At 39.9% G+C, this 24,590-nt stretch overlaps 1 long non-coding RNA gene across 3 annotated transcripts in view; it reads right to left on the bottom strand.

Annotated features, from left to right (window-relative positions):
* Positions 1 to 1,349: 1,349 nt before the first annotated feature.
* The window catches only part of LOC103890971 (uncharacterized), a 28,891-nt gene continuing 5,650 nt past the window's right edge, over positions 1,350 to 24,590 (bottom strand). For 2 of the 3 annotated variants that reach the window (XR_008526371.1, XR_008526373.1), the window contains exons 2-3: positions 17,016 to 17,139; positions 1,350 to 2,858 (exon numbers count right to left, since the gene is read on the bottom strand). This is a non-coding gene — a long non-coding RNA (uncharacterized LOC103890971). The remainder of the gene's footprint in view (positions 2,859 to 17,015; positions 17,140 to 24,590) is intronic. The other variant, XR_008526374.1, reaches the window with a different exon arrangement.

Consider the following 24,590-nt stretch of genomic DNA (forward strand, 5'->3'; position numbering starts at 1 on the left):
AAATAATTAATACCAATCCCTTAGACTATACAGAGACACAGGAGCAGAAGTGGTGGCGGTGAAGACACCAGAAGCAAAGGAGGCCAGACCTTCAGCCTCCCCACTGCACACAAACTGTTCACAGGACAATCAAGGCAGGCCTTTCATCTGCATTTTTTTTTTTTTTTTAGATGGATTCTCACTCTGTTGCCCAGGCTGGAGTGCAGTGGTGCAATCTCGGCTCACTGCAACCTTCACCTCCTGGGTTGAAGTGATCCTCCTGCCTCAGCCTCCCAAGTAGCTGGGATTACAGGTGCATGCCACCATGCCCAACTAATTTTTGTATTTTTAATGGAGATGGGGTTTCACCATGTTGGCCAGGCTGGTCTCGAACTCCTGACCTCAGGTGATCCACCTTCCTCAGCCTCCCAAGGTGCTAGGATTACAGGCGTGAGCAACTGCACCTGGCATCATCTGCATTTTTGTGTGTGCTTTAAATGAAAGAATGTATGGAAAGAACTTACATTAACACATTATATTATAAAATAATAGCAATTCTTAATATACTGTTCCATAAATTTCATCTTTTATAAAACAAATACATATTTCTTAGTTAACTACTGTTTAAGCCCTCGATTCATACCTTAATTAATGAATCAAGCCCTAATTAATCCTGAAGCTAACTCCCTCCAGGGGGTTAGTCCTGGTGTTTTCCTAGGCCTGCTGAGAAGAGAAATGGACAGTGACCCTCCGATCAAATGAAATTCCAAAGAGAGTCTCCACTGGACTCACACTCAAGCTGCCTGCCTCCATCTCTAGAGAACTGCAAGTAAATTACTTCGCAGAGCTTTGGGAGCCTCAGCGAACAACATACGGATTAGAGAAATGGGTTAGTCTGTCTCCTGGCCACTCTTCTAGGAGAGAAGACAATCTGCTATAGAAGTACCAAATATGAAGGTTTCACATCTACTTTGCATCTTTTTGAGTTGCTTCTAGCAGCAACCTGAAAATCTCCTTCACTTATGCCCAATACTGCAAAATGTTGGGCTTGTGAATTTAGAAACACTGTCAACACCTTGCTGCAGGTAGATATTAATTGATATTAAATCACCACGGAATGTCTGTAGAAATGCACTAGATGCCAAAGGCTTTCTGACTAAGGAAAGGTAAGCACAATGAAATCATTAGATATGATTTGCCATTTCTTTACAAATGTTGCTACATACTCAATTCAGCAGCATGTGGTTTCTCACTTTCATTATTAGCTTGCTTGTATTCATTGTGTCTAGCTCTCTGGAAGTGGTTTTTTAAGCCCTTGAAAATCAAATAATGCAGTATTAAAAATCAATTTACTAGGTTAATCATAATGCTTTTCTCATTATGGTGTGCACCTGTAATACCAGCTATTCGGGTGGCTGAGATAGGAGGAGCACTTGAGCCCAGGAGTGCAAGATCAGCCGGGGCAACATAGCAAAACCCAGTCTCTAAAAAAAACTAAAATAAAAACAAAATAAATAACGCTTTTCTCAGCACTACCAATTCAACTGAAATATGGCTCTGTAACAATACTGAGAGAATGCAGGACTTTCAAACACCTTTAAGGAAGAAAGTGGGTACCCTGGATTTAGACATGGAGTTATCACTAGATATTTGAGGAATATATGTAAATTCCGAAGTTATTTAAAATGCTTCTCTACCCAGCAAAGTTGGGATCATGGGGAAGATATATGTGCTACTTACCAATATTTCTAGCTTCCCTCTTTTAGGACAAGGGAATATTATATTGTCCTACAACCTTCGAATTATTAACAGATGTAGCCATATGACTTCTTTTGGCCACCAGAAGGAAGTGTTTCATTTCTAGCATTCTCCTGACCTGCCTGGCTAGCAGGGATGCACACACAGCACAGCCATCACATGAGTGAGGGATGCCCTTGAGAATCACTCAGCCATTTAGCAGACTTGGCATGAGCAAGAGAGAAACTCTGTCACTTTACAATACAGATTTATTTGCTTCCACAGCGTGGCCTAGCCTTTCTCACCAGTACAGAGTCCACCAAGCCCTACCATAGCAAGCTTCTTTGGGTCCCTAAGCATGTCCTCAATATTGTCCATTCACTCTTCTCACTACTCATTGTGTTCTCCTGCCTCCCTTTCATAAGGACCCTGATGTATACATTGGGCCTACCAGGATAACATACCCCATCTCAAGGTCCTTAACTTAATTGCATCTGCAAACATCCTTCTGCCATATAAAATAACATTCTCAGCTGGTGTCTTTTAATCATCTTATCTCACCTTGCTCCTCTACCATTCCACACCCCTTCTCACCCTTGGCTAACACAGTGTCTTAAACATACATCCCTGCTGAATAAATGAATGCTTAGTTCAAAATGTATACCACATCAGAATCTCTGCTTTATCAAAAGCCCAAACAATATGGTTAATAAAGCTACACACACACAAACACACACACAAAGAAAAAGCTAATGCACCTCATAAAACAAAATTAGGTAAGAAGAAAGTTGCTCAATCCAGGCTATCAAAATTAATGGGAAAAGGAAGTAAATGATCCTCTCATACTGACACTCAGTAGTAAGTCCTTAAGAACTATTAAAAAATGCATCAAGTTTATGATTCTTTGCAGAAACACATGTATTGTATATACATATACCAGTAGTTAATACATATGCATGGAATCAAATCACCAATAGCTCAGCAGAACCTAAGCCATATGTCTTCTTGCAGAGAGTTGCTTATTAGCTGTCTTTCATTCCTTCCATATCAGACAATTCGAGAAAGGTAGAGACAGTTATTTCATTCTTCTCAGTTCTATTTCTGCTTCTTAGTGCCTCCATATTCATCAAATAAAAAGGGCCCTGAGGCGAGAAAACAGAACAAAAATCTCTCTTTAAACATGTGATCTCTCAAATCTGCCAAACTTGGTGACTTCATGATAATTGTTTCAACCACTTTCTTCTGCTGACCCAATACTTAATATGCCATAAGATTGAGGACATTCTCTTTTATCTGCTGTTCAATTTGCTTGCTCTCCAGCCACTTACCTATAGTTTTCATCATTTTTTCAGAAGCACAACCTTGACAATTCTGGGATCTTCCAATGGTGAGTTTAAACTAACTTGAGCAACTATCTATTAGAGCTTCTAATTATCCCATGAGTGAATCCAATAATTGAGTTGAAAATAAATTTCAACCATAACAATACAGTTTTAGCTCGAGTGCAGGTTCTGAAGTAGAAACTAAAAATATGAGACAAAAGTATTATTTTAAGGGGCTATTATAGGGAGAAAATGGTAAAATATTTTTGCCACTGACAAGAACTACATGGGGGCTAGCAGCCACATAGCGGCCTGAGGCCTCAGAGGTGATGGCCTCCTTGGCTGTAGCTGTGAACTAGGATCAGCTGAGCCACAACAGTGAATCCCACAACATTCTCTGACACCCCAGACTAACACCCTGCTCCTGTAGACTTCCTGCCCTTGAACTTCACAGCTGCTCTCATCTCCTTTCCAGGTTTGTCAATTCTAGGTTTTCAGCTCACTTTATTCCCTAGCTTAGTTTCTGTTTCTTTATTCATAAAATAATGTTAGAAGAATTAATAAGATAACATAGGTAAAACATGAGCATAATATCAGTATACTAGATAACAAAAAAAAAATGTTACTTGGTTCATTCATTCACATAATCACTAAATGTATTGAGGGCTTAATACGTGCAAGTCTTTCCACTAGGTGTGGGAGATATTATGACCAAAAAGTCACAGTGCTTATCCACAATTCCACACTACAGAGCAGACTTTTTGAGCTAGAATCTATGGAACTCTAGGATATGGATATATATAACTTCAGAAGGTCTGTGAACTTCTGAAATTGTGAGCAGAATAACGTCATGTTTATATGTGCTTTACGTTTTATTTTATAATTATCGTTATTTTTTGAGACAGGGTCTCACTCTGCTGGCCAGACAGGAGTGCAGTAGCATGATTATAGCTCACCACAGTCTTGAATTCCTGGGCTCAAGAGTTGCACCCATCTTAGTCTCCTGAGTAGCCAGGACTACAGGATTGTGCCACCACACCTGGCTAATATATTTTTTTAATCTTTTCAATAAAGGTCAGATTTTGCTATGTTGCCCAGAATTGTCTCAAGCTCCTGGGCTCAAGTGATCCTCCTGCCTCAGCCTCCCAATGTGCTGGGATCATAGGCATGAGCCCCCACACCCAGCCAAGAGTACTTTTCTAAAGAGAGAAGGTCCATTTCTTTCAACAGATCCTCAAAGGGATCTGTATTGCGGTCATTCTTGGTTTTCACCTACCCAGCATGCCTCTCCTGATAACACAACAACATTCCTTCCCCTTGAAGAAGTACCATTTGCCATTCTCAATCGATATGGTTTGGATAAGGGCCAATCCCACCACCTGCCTCCAGGATTAGCCCCCATCCAAACCATATGGATTGAGACTGGCCAAACTGGGCCAAACAAAGCAAAAAGGACATATACTTCCCAACAAAGTTTCAAAACTCGTCGAATTTGAGCCATAAATGTTTATAGCCATCTTTGCCATCATGTGAGGAAGCCTGCCTAAAATAGAATAAGGAAGAAAGCTAAGTCGAAAGCTGAAAAAAGGCAAACTTACAGAACTTTTGTTGGAAGAGTTAATTTCAGCTAAAATTGAGGTCAATTCCACCCTGGGACTTTTTGGTTACATAAGCAATAAAGTTCTGTCTCCCTGAAGTCTGTGAGAATTGTCTTTCCCTCCTTTTCAGTGAGATTCAATCCTGCTAATTCAGTTTAAATCTCCCATGCCCACCTCCCCGACTCACCAACAAATAAACAAAACTCCTAGTTTATTGTCCCAGATACTAAGCTATCCAACCCATGGGTTATTTATTCAGCTTAGCTTTATTAATCACAGGGCCCATTACTTTTTGTATCCTGAAATACAAACTCCACCCCACCACCAGAGCACAGTTTACCATGCCCCCTCGTTTTACTTTATCTCCACATCCACTTCTTCCAACCTTGCAGAACCCAAAAACAGAGATCATGTTTTCCTCTAATTGACTCTGAGCCACTTACAGAATCACGAAAGCACCAAAATAGTTTCCTCCCTGTGTGTTCCCTCCATATTCAATATGTCAAAGTGATTATACATCCTGTGTCCCCAATCAACATACTAGCATTCAATATTTAGTACACTCTCAATACATATTTGTGGAATAAATAAAATAAGCCATGCTGTAACTTTATCTGTTGTTCTTAAAAGAAAGAGAAGCTGCCAGAATTGGAGCTTGATCCAGGGGCTTCCCAGGGGACCAACCTCTAGGGAGGAAGATGTTGGTTTCATAGTTACTTGGTCCATTGCAGTTCACAGAGGACAGTGCATACAAAATCAGAAAAGCAGGTGGGCTTATTGCAGTAAATGTGAGGCAATAGCTAGCTTCATTTTGATAGCACAAATTTTAGACCCTACCCTAATGAAACTATAATACATGAATAAAAAATGAAAGTTAATATATGAAAATGAAACCAATCATTACAATAAAAGGATGGGATTGAGGCTATATTTTCTAATTATGAAAAATCTCTTTTATGATATTTAATGTGATTTAAAGGGTTTTCAGAACACTTAGTACAAATCTCTATTTAAATATTAATGTTTAAAAAATGTTGCAGCCTAGGCAACATAGCAAGGCTCTGTCTCAAAAAAATATTGCAGATTGTTCACTTATGTTACAACATACACTCAAGTAGGAAATTCCCTGGTGACAAAATATCTAGAAAGTATGCCAATAAACACACACACACACACACGCACACACGCTTGAATTAAAGGAATGAGCCCATTTAATGAAATGGACTATATTTTATCATGATATGTAAATAGCATTTCAGTTATAGAAAAAATACTACAAAGACCACTAGAGCAATTTTTTTCATTGCAAGACCTGAACATAAGGTGTATATTTTTGCAACTGTGTTTTTTAGAAAAGAAGAAGTAAAAGAAAAACCACCTGCACCTAGGTGGCAATTCCCCATCACAGGGGGAGGGAGCCAGTCTTGGCCACTGGGCACAGAAGAGACTGCTTAGGAAATCCCTGTGAGCTCTAAAGGAAGTGAGAACACACAGAAATGCAAAGCTCCAATACTCCCCCACGTATCACAGACTCCTCTAAATTTCCATTGGATGTTTCAAGAGTTGGTCCTGGTGAGGTGGGAGGGGGAGACCAAAGGGAAGAGAAAAAAAAACAAACGCCATTTGTGGGGAAGCTGAAAGGACATGGAGGTGCAGAGGCAGAAATTGTGGCAGTGACGACATACACGGCAAATGTGCCCACACTATCCACGGGGCAGGACCATCATCTGTGTCCTCCGGTTGAGGGGTTGCCTGCATGATCTGAAAGAGAAGTGTGAAACTCCAGAAGGGGGAAAAATGCCTCTTTTGAAGGGGACTTCCCTTGCCAGTGAGGTTTCAGATCATGTTCTGTAACAGCCTACTGGCCTGTGACAGGGCCTCCAGGAAATGAGACAACTCAGACGCAAAGTACGAAGGAAAAAATTTCAGTAGTGGCTTGAGAAAACTAACTGTTGAGTCTGACAAAGCAAAGTTCTAAGATAGTGCAAAGTATAACTAGGGCTGCTTTGAAAAGGAAACCCAGAGAGCAAGGACAGGTGTCGCTTAGTTTTAAAAAATAATTAGAGCTTCTGTTTATTGAAAGCCTACCATGTGTCAGGAGCCTTGCATGCCTTATCTCTTATTCTTACATCACATGATATGAAGCTGACATTATTATCCCCATTCTCATCTGTAAAGTGAGAAAACATACTCAGATAAATTAAGTAAATTAGCCAACATCATCCAGTTCCAGGGCCATGATGCAAGCTTACCATGCTTCTGCCTTGACCCTTCTGTCATTAATTCATGTGATTCGCTGTGAAAGTCACAGACTTCTTTAAACCTAGATTTCCCCTTATGACATGGTACAAGTAAGCCTAAAGTTAGATAAAATGATAGCCTATGATGAGCTAATTTAAGCCTCAGTCTGTCTCTGTCACTAGCCAGTTCTGTGGAAATGGACAACTCAAGTAACTTCTCCAGGTCTCAGTGTTCCCATCTAAAAAGTGGGGTTGTAGTGGGCCTCTACTGCTCTTGACTTCTATGAGGCACACCGAGTCCTCACATGCCAACATAAAAAAGGAAATTTCAAAATTGTCTTTGTTTTTTAACAAAGTATATGAGGGGATTATTCCAGTTCTCTATGAATAATATATATATTTAAAGAGCCTATGTTTAAAAAATTAAAATGCTTTAAAACATTTTCTAGATGGCCTCACAAATGGAAAAAAAAGTATTCCTAGCCAACCCTCTGTCAGCAGAAAGGCCACACAGAAAAAAGCAAATCACAATTCTTTAACCCTCTCAGCATAAATCATTACTCACCGTGGGAAAATGATTACTTGCCAGGAAGTAGAGCCTATGAATCATTATACTGTTGTCCTCGACCTCTGATAGAGCAAGAATTAGGGGAAAGACTGAAAAGCTGGGGTGTGAACTCTGATTTGCCAGTAGTTCCACTCATGGCATCATAAGGCAATGAAAACAGAAAGCTGATCGAGCCATAGGGCTGTCAAGTCCTGGTGCTGCTGCAGTGCACGTCTGAGCCTAGAGCAGAATGACATGGGCCCCTGACTTTCTGAGTCACTCCTTGGGTCTGAGTCTTCACAGCCCCAGAGTCATTTATCAGCAAATACAAACAATGCCATCCCTGGGCTTGTCCCAACAGTCAACCTACTTGTAATGCCTGTGTAAGAGATACCCAGCTTGGAAATAGGAGCAAAAGTCACAAGGAACGGGTTAAGTTGCCTAACATCAGCATTCATTTCCTAAAATAAAAACACATGAAAGATAGACACCACAAATATGTGTTCCCTTGTGGTATCAGCAAATATTGTGCTATAATTTCTCTACTCTTGCTAATAAGCTATGGCACACAACTGTAAATTCTTTTTTTTTTTTTTTTTAGACAGGATCTTGCTCTGCCATGCAGGCTAGAGTGCAGTGGAGCAATAATGGCTCACTGCAGCCTCGACCTTTCAGGCTCAAGCAATCCTCCCACCTTGGCCTCCCAAATAGGCAGGATAGGCCAGGTGTGGTGGCTCATGCCTGTAATCCCAGCACTTTGGGAGTCTGAGGTGGGAGGATTGCCTGAAGCCAGGAGTTCAAGACCAAATAGCTAGGACTACAGGCATGAGTCTTCATGCCCAGCTAATTTTTGAGTCAGGGTCTCGTTATGTTACTCAGGCTGGTCTCAAACTCCTGGGCTCAAGCGATCCTCCCACCTCTGCCTCCCAAAGTGCTGGGATTACAAGCATGGGAGCCATCTGTAGGTGGGTGAGGAGCTACCACGCCCAGCTTGCAAATACTTTTTATATTATGTTTTTCTACATGGCCTTTGATGTCTTTAGAAAATGTTTGTTTTAAGCAAGGATCTTTTCATGACTAAAAGCACAGAAAAATACAACATAGTTAATATGTTACACACCAAATATACAAAATCCTGGAAACTTATAGAAGGAGATGGGAAAATTGATCTTATAACTAATCTGAATATTGTTCTCTACTTTCCTTAATATTTTTAAAGGTAGTGAAAGTAAAACTACATTGTTCTGATGATGTAGAAGGGAGAATGTTTAAAATTCCTCCCAGTTTTAGAAGGAGGTATTAGAACCTGTCTTTATTATACTGCATTGATTAGAGGGAAGAGGGTATTACAGCCAAAGTGTTACCTAATCATTAGACTTTCACTGTATTTGATCCCACCTTCTTACTAGTTTAAATAAAATTTGAGCATGTGCCACCATATATTTTTTATTTATGAATGACATAATTGTTATTAATTTATTGTGAATAATATAAATCATTCATAAAGATACATCTTTTTAAAGATGATATTTATTAATAATGATACATTTATATATTTTTATTATTCCGTTTTTCTGTACCTCAATAGATCATGTGCACCCCACTTTGGGACCACTGACCTTTTAGTTTGCTTGTCATGATAAGTCATCTACTAAAAGAACTCAGGAATGTTTGAGTCTCTAAATAATCTTGTTATAATCCAAAATAGCCTGTTAGTTTCAAGATTGATCTTCAGGCGACTAAACTAAGCACTCATGAGAAATCACAAGGTAAAAGAGTACAGGTCACTGTTTGGTTAGCTTACAAAGAGTTACTTCTATTTCCCTAAATGTTTTGAATCACTGCCCATTGGCTTTGAAGGGACAACTAAATATCATCTCCTCAGTAATGTCATTTTCCCTCAAGTGTCTTTAACACAGAGCTGTTTCTCTAGAAGAGAACAAGGTTATATAAATGGGAGAGAACACGTCTTCCTCCAAGATAGTTATGCAACATGGGGAAGATTCCACAGAAGAGAGACAAGGCTGAACAGAGATGATGGTTCTTTTACTTGGACATGGTGATAACTCGAGTTTCTAGATAAATTTGAGTACTATTACTCAGTACTGGTACTGTTGGAAGAACACATAAAAAGTCTAGCACAGTCAGTGAAAGAAATATGGGCCTGGGTCTGGGTGTTAGATGGGTACAGGAAAGCACTAAACCTCTCACGCTCACTCTCCACCTACATGCCCCAAATCACAAAATTCCCCTACTTGAAGAGCGTACACTCCCCACTCAATTCACTTCCCATTTAAAAGTGTAGTTGTTTGCTTTTCTAAAGATTCCTAGTGGGTTGGGGAAACTCACTAAACCACTATTAACACTTAGTGTGACCTTCAGGAAGAGGCCTCATGGACTAATAAATGTGCTAAGAGGATCTGAAATGTTGGTGATGGGGGTGTGGCAGAGAAGGAAGCATAAAAGGGAGAAACCTGTTTGGAAAGCCTATTGATTTCTAAGGGGGTAATGCTGGGGTGGGGGGAAAGTGGTGAATAAATTATCTGACAGGCAAGCAACACCATTCACACTTTTGTTTAGAAATCATTCTAATGACAGCCACCCTAAATTTTGGTTCTATGTTGGGTTAGTTCCACAATCACTGAAATGAGGAAGTGAGCTCAACAGTTTTGTAAACCTCAGAGTTGACAAGAAGTTATGAAAATTCCCAGTGGGGTTACATTAGACTCTAGCACTTAAACAAGGAAAAGCAGGGAGATTCCATTGATGAATCATATCTAAGGGACAAGGGAGGCTGTAGGGTTTTCTCAGACAAACTGAGTCTTTACAAAATTGGAGAGAACCAAATGGAGTTAACAAGTTTGGAAGATATAGGTGTATTTCCCATAGAACATGAGAATGAACACTAAATGAGAAATTCTTGGAAACAAAGACTGATGCAAGAAGAATGCCTCGTTGGAAGTGAAAAAAGCAAGAGCAAAGATGCTGGTTCTGAGGCCAGAGGCAATGTTGGGGAAGGATCTTGGGACTGAGTCAGCTGGGACCAAGGAAAAGCCAACCATACCTGGATGGATTTAAGGAATGCTAAGACAGGTCCAAAGTTGGAGAGAAGAGGTGACCAGCGAGCCTGAGGACAGGGCCAGACACTGTAATACCAAATTCCTTACAGAATCAGCAGGGTAGCGCAATGTCTCCAGGGCAGGAAAGATGACCTTGCCAGAGGTGTTTTGATGGTAGAGGCTGAAGGAGACAGAGATTAAGTGTACCGAGAAGAAGTACATTTATGGGAGACTAACATAGATGAAAATTTCTTGTAAAAGTTTTTTCCTATTGAATACATCTGCTATAAAAGCTTTGGCATCAAATTTTGTATGATACAAAAATCATAACAGCACTGAGGTGACTAATAAATGTGTAATGTCAAACCTAATGTGAGCATAAATAACTTTGAAAACCTTAGATGGTAATTTGGAAGGTTCTAATTGCATCTTGACAACAAAACATAAACATTAGAGTCTGTATGATGTCAAAACATCTGAATGGAAAAAGAAAAATAAGCATCTTTTTCTGCAAAGGCCAAACATTTGTATATTTTGGAAGACTAAATATATATTTGATAAAACCACAGTATATAAAGTCAAGGCATTTTATCATCTTCCTGGATGTAATTATTTTCCATGGCTTTGTGTAATCATGGGAAATTAGTAATAGTTCAGTAACTAATAAATAACTATAATACTAATTAACATGTAACAGTGACTGAGTTTCCAAATAACTGTATGATGTATGTATTTTTAGTGCCTGTATTTTATACGAGTCTTTTACAAATAAAGTAATTTGCTCAGTCACACAAAGGCAGGACTCAGAACTATTCTTACCTGTTTCCAGAATCCTAGCTCATCCTACAACTGGCCATTTACATAGTTTTAATTGGTTTTAAACAGGTTTTTTTTTTTACATTAGAAATCATTTCTGTAATAACATTTTATCTTATTGCATCCTGTTTTATTACAGTGAAAGGACCTGCTTACTTATTGTCTCCCCAGCTACACAGGAATTCTTCCCACAGCTTACATGAGGTCATCAGCCTCTGGCCATGTCTGGAAAACAGCAGGAGCTCAACTAATGTTTATTAAACTAAACTAGATCTAAAATGGATACAAAATTAACAGTTCTGGCTGAGCACAGTGGCATACACCTATAATCCCAGGACTTAGGGAGGCCAATGTGAGAAGATCACTTGAAGCCAGGAATTTGACACCAGCCTGGGCAACACAGAAAGATAACAAGACTCTGTCTCTACAAAACAGTTTAAAAATTAGCCAGGTGTGATGGTGCATACCAGTCATCCCAGCTACACGGCAGGCTGAGGTGGAAGGATAGCTTGAACCCAGGAGTTCAAGGCTGCAGTGAGCTATGATCACCCCACTACACTGCAGCCTGGGCAACACAGAGAGACCCTGTCTCAAAAACTAAATAAATAAAAATAGAAGACTTTTGCTAGAGTTCAGAAAACATGTCAGATCATCTGCATCTTAATTAATGGTACATTCGCTTCCAGACTTAAGCAAACAAGTTTCATCTACAACTTTGATTTCATTGGTTCTTTCAATATTAATGTAACTTCGATGCAGTTTTATTGCTCTACATGTGTGTAGTTCAGCTTGTTTATTATGACTTTCCTTTTTCTTTTCCCTTTAGTTGATTACCTGCCAGCTTTTCTACACTTCTTTCTCACTCCCCACCTTGTCATTGCCTCTAGACAAACCTATTTAGTCATTTGTTAGATTAAAGATAAAAAAGACACAGGAAGAAAAAACAAACATGAACCTTGGGCATAGACTTTTTTTCTTGTCTTTCTTTCTCTCTCTCTCTCTCTCTCTCTCTCACTTTCGCTTTCTGTGACACGTTCTTTTTTTTTTTTTTTTTTTTCTTTTTCTTTTTTGACACAGAGTCTTGCTCTTGCTGGCCAGGCTGGAGTGCAGTGGCGCAATCTCGTCTCACTACAACCTTCGCCTCCCAGGTTCCAGCAATTCTCCTGCCTCAGCCTCTCAAGTAGCTAGGATTATAGGTGCCTGCCACCACACCCAGTTAATTTTTGTATTTTTAGTAGAGATGGGGTTTCACCATATTGGCCAGGCTGCTCTCAAACTCCTGACCTCAACTGATCCGCCCACTTTGGCCTCCCAAAGTGCCAGGATTACAAGCGCGAGCTGCCACACTCAGCCCGAGACGGGTTCTTACTGTGTTGCCCAGATCCAGGCTGGTCTTAAACTCCTAGGGCCAAGGGATCCTCCTGGCTCTGCCTCCAGAATAGCTGGGATTACAGGTGTGCCATTGCACCCATCTTTAGACTTTTTAATTTTATTTCCCAAATTACTGTAAAAGCAGCTTAGAATTATTTTTTTCTCTTCTGTTTTAGCCCATGTTATAACCTGGACAGGCAACTACTGATTCTTAATGTCTGGCCACTGATTTTTAAGTGCTTAAATATTCAAAAGTTTGTTAAGCATATTATTTAATATTCACTTATTATTCAGAGTCTGTGCCTAGGCAGAGCTCCTAATAAAAACACAGAAGACAACTGTTGGCATTCATTTTCATGCCATAATCAAAATATATTACCTGACGGTGGGGAGTGCTTGCATGATCACCTCCCTGCAGAACCAGGCTGGGGTGGTCACTGCAGGTTAATTCAGATACAAGAGCTATTTTCAAACACTCCCAATGCCCATAAGGAAAGCAGGCTCAGGAGCAGGGCGCATGGCTATCCATCAATGTGAATCTCTAGATCCATCCCTTCTATTTGCTTTCCTGCAGGATAAATACATTTTTTGAACTTGTACTGATCAATTTCAGCTGCATAGAAATAGAGATAGGAATATAACAAGCTCTAACTCTTTTCCCTGCAAGCCATTAAACAGATGTCAATTCTGATATGTTCTCCTCTAAAGGGACACATTCCAGTCCAAATTTCCAGAACATACCAGGTCAAAATGTTATATGCCATTTTAAACTTCCTTCTACCTTCCCCAAAGAGTCAGCAACTAATTAATTCTTAAGAAAGAAGAAAGAAAGGAGAGGACTATAAGATTGTGTACTGAAAAATTAACACTTCAAACCCAAAATAGACATGAGTTCAAATGCTGCTTCTTAAATAGATTATCTGAGCTATATTTCCTCTAGAAGCCTTGTTTTCCTGATCTGTAAAATGAAGACAGAATATACTCTCATCAGGTGGTCATGGGGATTAAATGATATTATACGTACACCTACTATATACACATACATATATATAGTTATATATATAGTTATACATGATATGTATAATACATATACTCTTACATACACACACAGTGTATAGCATGGGACTCAGTAAATGGAAGCCATGGCTTATCAGTCAAACAGTACTTATTAAGTCCTAGGCAAAGTATAGGATTCAAAAGAGGTCCAATTTTATTCCTTTCTTCAAAGAGCTTAGGATATTATTTAAAAGTTAGGATAAAATTTTTGAAATATAATACATAAGACATAAATTGTGTAATTTTTACTATAGATATTGTAATTCAAAAAAAAAGGAAGTAATACATAAAGATGGGTTAATTTTTTTTGTTGTTAATAACAAAAAAAGTTTAAGGCCGGGTGTGGTGGCTCACGCCTGTAATCCCACCACTTTGGGAGGCCGAGGCAGGCAGATCACCTGAGGTCAAGAGTTCAAGACCATCCTGTCTAACATGGAAAAACCCTGTCTCTACTAAAAATACAAAAATTAACTGAGTGTGGTGGTGCATGCCTGTAATCCCAGCTACTTGGGAGGCTGTGGCATGAGAATCGCTTGAATCTGGGAGGCAGGAATTGCATTGAGCCAAGATCGAGCCACTGTACTCCAGCCTTGGTGACAGAGCAAGGCTCTGTTTCCAAAAAAAAAAAAAAGTTTAAATGCATATGTAAAGTTATTCTTTAAACACTAAAATAGGAACCAAATTTAAATAATACAGAATAGTTGTCTATTTTGTCCCATAGCATGGTCTAAGTTAGGACACAAGTAAAATGCATACTCAATTACTAAGCGTTTAGCGTGGCATTTTCTTCTCCTTATGTTCCATCAATATCTAAACAGCCTTAAAAGACTATTAAAAAATACTTTTCCAACTACTATTTTTAGGGACATAAGTATCAAAATATTACCTCTAATATAAATTTATTGTACAGAATTTACGTTTCATAAATTTATCTTAAAAAGTCAGGACCTCGTAGGCAATGATCTCATTTCTTCTCACATTAATGAATTATATTTTGGAGAAATTCAAGATCAAGAGAGCCTTGATAAAATGGCAAATCATAAAAAGCAAAAGCAAATTAACACTGGGAGCACTCAATAGATTTGTTCTAGTGAGTAAACAATAAGCATCCAGTTGCTATTGATAGCCTAGGTTGACTGGGAGATCTCTTATATACATCCTAGGGTAATCAAAGTTGGTTACTCAAAAAGGTATTTTCTTTAGATTATTTAATCATCTAGTCAATTCCCTAATATGAACCTGGTATCATATTGTAGGGAGCTGACATTATACAGGTAATCACTGCAATATAGTAAGTGTTTCAATGCACAAATATACAAATTGCTTGGGAAGCACATAATCACAGAAAAGGAAATGCCAAATTGTGGAATAGTTAGGAAGGGTTTCACTGAGGGATATATTCATGCTGGTTATTTGACAAACAGTATCCTTGAGAAGTAGATCCCAGTAGAAGTCTCTGAGCTGTCTGCCTGGTCTCCTACCTGAGCAACCAGCACTTGATTCCTTGGCCAGATAAATGTGAGCCAAAATACCTTGTGGCTTCCTTGGAAATGCAGCTTAGCAACCATTTCTGGGGACAAAAGTCCATAGTAATAGGCACCTGGCTGTTATCATGTTTGATGGGCCTATGTCTTTTCTTCTTTTTTAAGGACCTTAATACAGCTTCCTTCCATCTCTGACTCTATATTCTCAACACTTAAAATTAACAGGGTTAGTAAGCAAGGACCAGTGGGAACAAGAGAAGGGAAAATTGTCTAACGGGCAGTTTATTCATTCAGTCCTTGGGAATTTTCAGTGAGCAGGTTGGATATATTTCCAATGTTTTTCTCAAATGTTTAGGAACATTAACTATTAAAATTTTTTTTTAATAAAAAGATGTTTATAGGCTGGGCACAGTCGCTCACATCTGTAATTGCAGGGCTTTGGGAGATCGAGGCAGGAGGATCACTTGAGGTCATGAGTTCAAGACTAGTCTGGGTAATATAACAAGAACCCATCTCTACAAAAAAATTAAAAATTAGCCGAGTGTGGTGGCATGCACCTGTAGTTCCACTCAGGAGGCTGAGGTTGGAGGATTCCTTGAGTCCAGGAATTGGAGGTTGCAGTGAGCTATGATCACACCACTGTAGCATTCCAGCCTGGGCAACAAAATGAGACCCCATCTCTAAAAAAAATTAAAAATAAAAAAAAGGGGCCGGGTGCAGTGGCTCACGCCTGTAATCCCAGCACTTTGGGAGGCCAAGGCAGGTGGATCACCTGAGGTCAAGAGTTTAAGACCAGCCTGACTAACATGGTGAAACGCTGTCTCTACTAAAAATACAAAAAATTAGCGGGGCATGATGGTGGGCGCCTGTAATTCCAGCTACTCAGGAGAATGGGGCAGGAAAATCGCTTGAACCCGGGAGGCGGAGGTTGCAATGAGCCAAGATCACGCCACTGCATTCCAGCCTGGGTGACAAGAGCAAGCCTCCATCTCAAAAAAAAAAAAAAAAAAAGGCTATTTATGGTGTTTTAATTGGAAAAAAAATCTTTGAAGAAAATAAAAACTGAGTAACATATAGAGCTGATAAAAAGGATTACAGTACCTATATACATACATAGCATTATTAAAATATATAGAATATAAACACCTATCATATACAAATCGTCTAAATAAGACCCTATCTCAAGATTTCAGTCATTAACTCAAAAAACACTGCTTCTCCATGCTGCTTATTAAAATCTGTTTCAACAAGTCCTTTACACTCCTGACTCAGCCATGCGGGTATACATATTTTTAGTTCACAGGATTAATTAAAAATATTTATTAAACTTTCTGGCCTATCCCTCAGCTTTCTGATCACTGGAAATCTATATTTGCAGATATTCTTCAACACCCAAGCACGCACTAGACTTGATCATGTTTGCCCAAGTCTTCCACCTGGGTTCTATGCTATGAGAATCACATTGCTAAATGAAATTTTGTTATTTTAAGTGTATTCCATTTGGTGTGTTTTTTAGGGCTTTGCTTTCTATTTTCATTGATATTTTGCCTGGCATCTTCCTCTTTGTCTTCTTTCTCCACTCTTCACTTTACTATTGCCTCTCAACAAACCTATTTCTAGATGTAAACATATCCATAAAGAGGTGAGCTAAGGCCAGGTGCAGTGGCTCACACCTGTAATCTCAGCACTTTGAGAGGCTGAGGCGGGTGGATCACGTGGTCAGGAGTTCAAGACCAGCCTGGCCAACATGGTGAAACCTGTCTCTACCAAAGATGCAAAAAATTAGCTGGATGTGGTGATGGGCACCTGTAATCCCAGCTACTCGGGAGGCTGAGGCAGGAGAATCACTTGAACCCAGGAGGCGGAGGTTGCAGTGAGCCGAGATCATGCCATTGCACTCCAGCGTGGGCCACACAGCGAGATCCTGTCTCTAAAAAAAAAAAAAAAAAAAAAAAATTGGGGGAGCTAAAGCAAATATCTTGAGAAACATTCAGCAAGAAATCACAACTTCCTGATCCAGGGAAGATGACTGGGGCTTTTTAAGCACTGAGTCTCTCCAAAATGATGCAAGCTGATACTACATCATTTCTAAACCTTCCAATCTACTCGCTAAAAGCATATAGATTTATATTTAACTAAGTATATATACTAAGTGGGAGCAGAGAGTTCTGGGGTAAGGGAATATCAAAGAAATAAAGGAAAGAAATGTATTTAAGGAATTGGATCTGAGCTGTAAGCCTCATAGGCACTATCTCATTTAATGTCTAAAACAAAACTGTAAAGTAGGTATGACTATCTCTGAGAGATAAACAGAGACTCGGAGAAGTTAATTAACTTTCCAACATTCTCGTAGCTACTAAGTGAAATACCCAGAATTTGAAAGCAGCTGGGCTGATTCCACAGTTCATGCTTTCTACTTGCTGAACTCTGCTCTCATGCCAAATGGGACCACCCTGAAGATGCTGAAAATCCATAGGGGGAGGATAGATTTACATTGATAAGGGGGAAAAAGGTCTACTTAAAAAAGGAAACCAGCAAATACAAGATAGGATACAATAAAATGCAACAAGGAAGGTGGTCAAGAAACATAAAGCATGGCCATGGACAAAAAGCAAATAAGAGGAACAACCTTTGTTGGATGGAGGTGAGCTTTGATGTTCCCCCTTTGAGCTCATTAATATTTACCTTTCCTGGGCTGATATGGAATTTGGATTCATTGGCTGATTGCTCCACGCTCTCTTTGACCTTGTTTCTGAATGTGTATACAGAGTCCTGGGATCCCCATGTATTGTTATCATTTTTCCTTCCCTAACCTCCTTGCTCACCTATCCTTACCAAAACTCTTCCCCAAAACACCAGCTAAGCTAGTAATTCTTGAAAAATAACAAGCAAGTAGAATTTGAAATTGTTTTGATAACATCTGTGCAAACAGCTGCAAATTCTATAGATCACATCATCCTGAGGGCTGCAGTGTTTACAGTAACAAAGAGTCAAACCAAATATTTGCATCTGGGGCTTTACTTGTTAGAACAGCAGTGAAAGGTTCGAAGTCCAGGCTCAAGGCAACCATGGAGGGCTATCAGCAAGCTTTATGAGTGTTTCCCTCCAAGTTCCTAAGAGCTGACACTCTTGGCCTTCTGCCGGCTCCTTTGAAATGGAGATATCATCTCTCCTCATTCACTTATCAAAAACATGTCCATTACTGGGCCAGATAAAATTGTTTGAGTGCCCATTTGAAATCCTAAGCAGCCATTCCTGCTTTGGTCCAGGAAGACATTGAAAGTTACAGACTGACAAAAGAAGAAAAATAATTGAGGACCCTTATCCACACCATCAACACCTCTTGTTTCCTTCCCAGAATTTGAACTGAAAACCCTGGTATGCAGTAATAACTCGGAAAATACCCGGACATTCTTCTGGGAACCCCCACCACATCTTTCTTTCATTCTTTGGATCATTATGAATCAGGATTTTAAAGGGAGTAACTTCATTTTGGTTTTGGTAGATTGAAATTAATTTAGGCCATTAGATGAAAGAAAGAGAAGGAGTGGAAATGTACTCATCCTATACTACCCCAAGTCTGGAAACATTACTCTTGAAAAAAAAAAATTCATTTTTAAATGTAAGTTTAGCACAAATAATTCCCAGGGAAAAATAAACCCACATTTCTTCTAATAAAGAATATTGTAAGGCCCGGCGCAGTGGCTCACGCCTATAATCCCAGCACTTTGGGAGGCCAAGGCAGGCAGATCACGACGTCAGGAGATCGAGACCATCCTGGCTAACATGGTGAAACCCTGTCTCTACTAAAAATACAAAAAATTAGCTGGGCATGGTGGTAGGCACCAGTAGTCCCAGCTACTTGAGAGGCTGAGGCAGGAGAATGGCGTGAACCCGGGAGGCAGAGCTTGCAGTGAGCCAAGATCACGCCACTGCACTCCAGTCTAGGCAACAGCGCGAGACTCCGTCTCAAAATAAAAGAGTATTGTAACTAGTGGAGCCTCATGTCATGCTGGAATGAGGAGTAGGTACCAGACACTTGCTGGTGAATTTTTGTGTAATACTGAAAAAAGAAGCATTATACAGGCAGTGGGCAACTTACACTTTCAGAGTTTTCTGGGCTTTCCTGATGTACATATCAGACATATCACCTAAACATAAAAATATGTGTCTACAAATCTAGTGTGTGTCTACTGGTTGTATACAATCTAACAAAGCAAAATTGATTATGTTTTAAAACTTTGTGCTTTAAATATTCATAGTATTTCATCAATTATAGGCTAAATATAGTTTCAGCCAAATTTTGAGGATTAATAATAAAGGAAAATATCATTTACAAACTCATTTTACTTTTTGATAAATAACAAGCTAATATTTAGGGCTTGGAAAGTATTTTGCCAATTATTTTGTTCCTTTCTAAACATATCACAGAATAGTTAAAAGTTGAAATATGTCCCATTTCTTGGAGGCTTACATTACCAAGTTTTCAAAAAAGCAGGATTTTTTTTTTTTTTTTTGTAGTCCTCAAGAGTATCCCTACAACCAACTTCCACTGGCCTGACGGCTTTGAAAGCCTCTGAGTCAAGGCTCAATAGCTGAAACAAAAAAAGCCAGAAAATGGTCTATTCAACAGACTGAGGCATGTAAGAATAAAACAAAACTGCTTTATGCCATTACCAAAACTCCTAAATTATCTTTTCCTAACTATTCAAAAGCAATAAATGCAACTCCGCAAAGCCTGAGAGCCTTTCACGGTGTATGGCTATAGTCATTCCTCAGTTGGAGCCCTGGGAAATACCACAAACCTCAGAGAATTGCACATATGTGGAAACTTTTCCCATAGAATTGTAGTAGGTGTGTGTTGTGGTTTAAGTCCCTTTATGACTAATGTAGTGGCTGATTTGTTTACGATTTCATTTCTTTTTTTTTTTTGAGATGGAGTCTTGCTTTGTTGCCCAGGCTGGAATGCTGGGGCACAATCCTCCCTGGTTCAAGCAATTCTCCCTGCCTCAGCCTCCTGAGGATATCAGGCGCCGGCCACCGCGTCAGGCTAATTTTTGTATTTTTAGTAGAAAAGAGGTTTCACCATGTTGGTCAGGCTGGTCTCGAACTCCTGACCTCAGGTGATCTGCCCACCTCGGCCTCTCAAAGTGTTGGGTTTACAGGCATGGGCCACCGCGCCTGACCAAAATTTCATTTCTTTTACAGGTCTGAGTGGCTACAAAACATTGCCGTGAGGACTGTTTGTGGGGTTTTGGTTTCCGTTTCTGACCAGTGTACTAGTCCTTTTAGAAATGCGTCTCCCAAAGAAAGGACGAGAAAACTGCGGAGCGGGGAGGAGACCAGCAGAAGTCTAACTTGTGATTGTACCTCTCTGCCCTGAAGGGGAAATTTTTTTCCCAGTAATAAAAATGTGGTGGAGCCTAGATTCTTTATTCAGTTGAAGTTCCTTCCAAGAACAGCAAAGGGGGGCCTCAAGGTCTAAAGCTGCTTGGGCACGTCCACATTCACCCCTGGCCTCTGCAAGATGCAACCATGTGGCCTTGGGGAACAGTAAAAGCCGAGGTGTGTCAGGCCAGCCAGCTGACCATAAACTGTGCTTATCACACGCATGACTCCTTGTTTTCATGCTGAAAATATGCACCTCCTGGAAGCTCATCTCTCTTGGTCTGATGTGTGTGATGTGATTTACATTATGGAATGCAGGGGACATGTGCTCACAAGCATTCTGATTCAGGAATCAGGTTTCTATTATGTACTCCATTTGTATTGCCTTCTGTGATGATCTTAATACATTTTTTTCTTTTTAATTTTGGACTTATTTTAGAGCAATTTATTTTCTATCAAATCCTAAGCCTAGAATGTCTACATGGAAGATAATTGCACTGCAGTAAGCAAAATGTCCTGGAGCCTAATTTCACAAGTCCCATTTTCCTGTGGTCAGGGGCCCTTGGCCTTGGCACCTAGGAAGGGCGCTCATGTGAGTAACTGAGACATGAGAACATCCCCCTTGCCTACTCTCTGGAGAGTTATCTTCTGCTGAGTGGTGTGTGGGTGAACATATATGGGGTTGCAAGCTCCTCAAAGAGGTAAGACAGGTCTCATGGATACATCATGGATAGATTTGCCAGAACTAGTTATATTAATATATTGTGCTTCCTCCTGAGGCTGTGTTTGTATTCACTGAAGCTTACTTCTCAGGCAAATGTAGGGAGTAACAAATAAGCTTTATGTTCCTGGGAGTCAGGAAGTCTAGTTAGCATGGTTTAAAGCCTTCACCCTACCACTAACCCACTAGTAGATTTTCTTATTTGCACTTTAGTTTGGGAAGCCTTGGTTGGAAAGAGAACAGTCTAATATATATATATATATATATATTTTTTTTTTTTTTTTTTTTTTTTTTTTTGAGATAGAGTCTTGCTCTGTCGCCCAGGCTGGAGTGCAATGGCATGATCTCGGCTCACTGCAACCTCTGCCTCCCAGGTTCAAGCAATTCTCCTGCCTCAGCCTCCTAAGTAGCTGGGATTACAGGCATGCGCTACCATGCTCAGCTAAATTTGTATTTTTGGTAGAGACAGGGTGCTTCACCATGTTGGCCAGGCTGGTCTCGAACTCATGACCTCAAGTGACGTACCCGCCTTGGCCTCCCAAAGTGCTGGAATTACAGGCGTGAGCCACTGCACCCAGCCTAGATAGTTGAGTTTAGTTTTTTTGTTATTTTTTTCTCTGTAGGATCTCTGAGTCTTTAATATGCTAATGGGTATTATTGTAAGTTCTAAGCGTGTATAATGTATCCCAAGTTAGCATGACTATTGAATACCTCCCCACCCCAATAAAAGCCTATTATTATAACTTGAGCTATAAGTTTCTATAGAATATAGTTCAAAAAACCTCTTTCTAGAAGCAGAAGTTTTCTTCCTGCTCTAAAGTTCTATGAATTTACAAAAACAATGCAGAATTACACACTTTAATGGAGATATAAAAAGAGGTCCAGTTGATGATCTTATTGTAGCAATAAAGGATTTATATTGCATATAAACATATTCACTATAGATAGTTTAAGCAGAAGGGTACTTATTATAACCAGTAGCTTATACCACGTGATTGAAGACCAAAAAACTAGTCTTGAATGCTACCAAGGAAAACCCAGGAAAAATGCCCAACTACATCAGTTTTCCTACCAAAAACACCTCCGCTGTTGCTGCTGACTTTTTGGCTCACATGGCACTAGAAAACAAAAGAGAAAACTCCACTAAAGCGCTCCTGGAAGTACTACCCATGCCATTGTGCTTGCTGAAAGCTACAATTTCCCCATGTGTGTATGCTACCTCCCCTTGCTTACTTCTGCCCCAAGCAGCACATTGTGGTAGGCAGAATTCTGAGATGCTCCCCAAGATTCCTGCTCCCTGACGTACACACCCTTTACAGTACTCTCCTTGAATGTGAGCAGGACATGTGAATACAATGGGATGTCACTCCCATAATTACATTCTATTATATGGCAAAAAAGGGTTTTGAAAATATAATTAAGGTGTCCAGTTAGTTGGCTGTGAATTAATCAAGAGTGAGATTACGTTGGAGTGAGCCTGTCCTAATCAGGTGAGCAGTTAAAACAAAATAGAGATTCAAAGCCAAAGCCACTTTCCTGTTGGCTTTGAAGGAGAAAACTGCCATGTTGTGGGGAGGGCCACATAGCAGAAAATGACAGGAAGCCTCTAGGAGCTGTGAATGATCCCTGATTGATAGCCAGCAAGAAAGCAAAGACTTCAGTCCTACAACCACAGAAACGGAATTCTACCAACAACCAAAAAGCCTGAAAATGATACTGATAAGATTGTAGCCCTGGCCAACATTTTTTTTTCTTGAGATGGAGTCTCACACTGTTGCCTGGGCTGGAGTGCAATGGTGTGATCTCAGCTCACTACAACCTCCGCCTCCTGGGTTCAAGCAATTCTCCTGCCTCAGCCTCCCAAGTAGCTGGGATTACAGGTGCCCTCCACGACACCCAGCTAACTTTTTGTATTTTTAGTAGAGACGGGTTTAAGCCATGTTGGCCAGGCTGGTCTCGACCTCCTGACCTCATGATCCGCCTGCCTTGGCCTCCCAAAGTGCTGGGATTACAGGCATGAGCCACCGCGCCCGGCCCATCCCTGGCCAATATCTTGATTTAAGCCTTGTGAGAGTTTGAGCAGAGGATCGGCTAATCCATGCCCATACTCCTGATTTGCAGAAACTGTGAGCCAAACAATGATGTTATTTTAAGTTGCTTAATCTGAGCGTGCAGCAATAGAAAATTAATATCTGCCTTTGCATGACGGAGCCCAGTTTACTCCTCAAATTCAAACTGCAAGAGCTTTGGGAGAATTACATTGTTAGCTTTCCATACTCTAAAATTCAAAAAGACAAGTCAGAAGTGGTTGTTGTTCATATTAAGCGAGTCAATCCCTAGTGTCATCCACCCACTTTTTTTGAAAATTATTTTCCAAAACATCTTTTACAGGTTATATGATAGGCTAAAAGATGTCATTTCATTTTTTGTTTGTGTAAAATGGCAAAGATCAACCGGTCCTGTGAATGAGTATTCAAGAAAAAGTAATTAACATTGCTATCAGCAATTTCCTTGTATGCATCAACCAGTTGGGTGAACTCATATAAATATTCCTGCTGATTTCGCTATTAAAAAATGCTTAGAGAATGGACAATTTAGGAGATTACTGCTACTCCAGGAGTGGCCGCTTTAGCAGGACTGTTGACATGGAGACTTTCCATGACCTTACACACATGTTGATAAGAATGCCTGTGGCCTCTGGTTCTCATCAGTATTGAGTAGATTGATAATATTCTCAGTGGTCCTCTCATAGCGAGTCCAGGAAACCATCAACAAAGTAAAGCTAATAAGAGAGGGATTTTTAAAAATCTTTCAGCAGAGAAACATTAGGGCAAGTTGTATTTATCTGATCACGTACTACTACTTCTCCCAGGGAGTGTGAGAGGATGGGGAGCCAATAGTGTTCCATGAAAGTAGAAAAGTTTTCTGATTCACCACAAAGTTGAATTTGTTTTCCACATAATGAATGTGTAGTATTTGATTCTCCCCACACTAAAGTAGTTCAGTTTATTTTTACATCAAGTAAATTTTAGCCATCTCCCTTGCTTTATTAATACTCTCTAACCCAATTTCCTTTCATTTCAAAACCACCAATGGTGAGGAAGGGTAAACAATAAGAACAACATGTAAGAAATTGTGGTATCCAAAAACAAAACGAAAAGCCCCATTTGCTTTGCCTCATGTCGTAATTTCCCAGACTTGTTCCTCTTGGCAGTGTTGAGCTCGGCATTTTCTCCCAGGGAGCAGAGCAACTTCTTACAAAACCTTACTTC

This window comes from Pongo abelii, chromosome 5 (assembly GCF_028885655.2).
Source record: "Pongo abelii isolate AG06213 chromosome 5, NHGRI_mPonAbe1-v2.0_pri, whole genome shotgun sequence".
In the NCBI taxonomy this organism is placed as follows: Eukaryota; Metazoa; Chordata; class Mammalia; order Primates; family Hominidae; genus Pongo; species Pongo abelii.